Source organism: Arachis duranensis, chromosome 8 (assembly GCF_000817695.3).
Source record: "Arachis duranensis cultivar V14167 chromosome 8, aradu.V14167.gnm2.J7QH, whole genome shotgun sequence".
Classification (NCBI taxonomy): Eukaryota; Viridiplantae; Streptophyta; class Magnoliopsida; order Fabales; family Fabaceae; genus Arachis; species Arachis duranensis.
Window position 1 is genome coordinate 2,973,111 of NC_029779.3, and position 248 is coordinate 2,973,358.

Consider the following 248-nt stretch of genomic DNA (forward strand, 5'->3'; position numbering starts at 1 on the left):
CACACACACACGGCAGAAAAGAAGAAGAAATCATAAGAGGAAAATGGAGGAATTAGAGAACGAGAGATTAAGAAGAAGGAGAGGAAAAGATGGAGAAAACATCGGTGGGTGTCACTACACCATCGTTGTCCCATAGAAAAGGGAGAGTGAAAAAAAAGTGGATGGCAACAAACGGGGAGAAAAGGGAGGTTGTTTTCGTCGTTGTCACTAGTGACAATGAGAATCGTTGTCGTCAAAGATGCCACTGC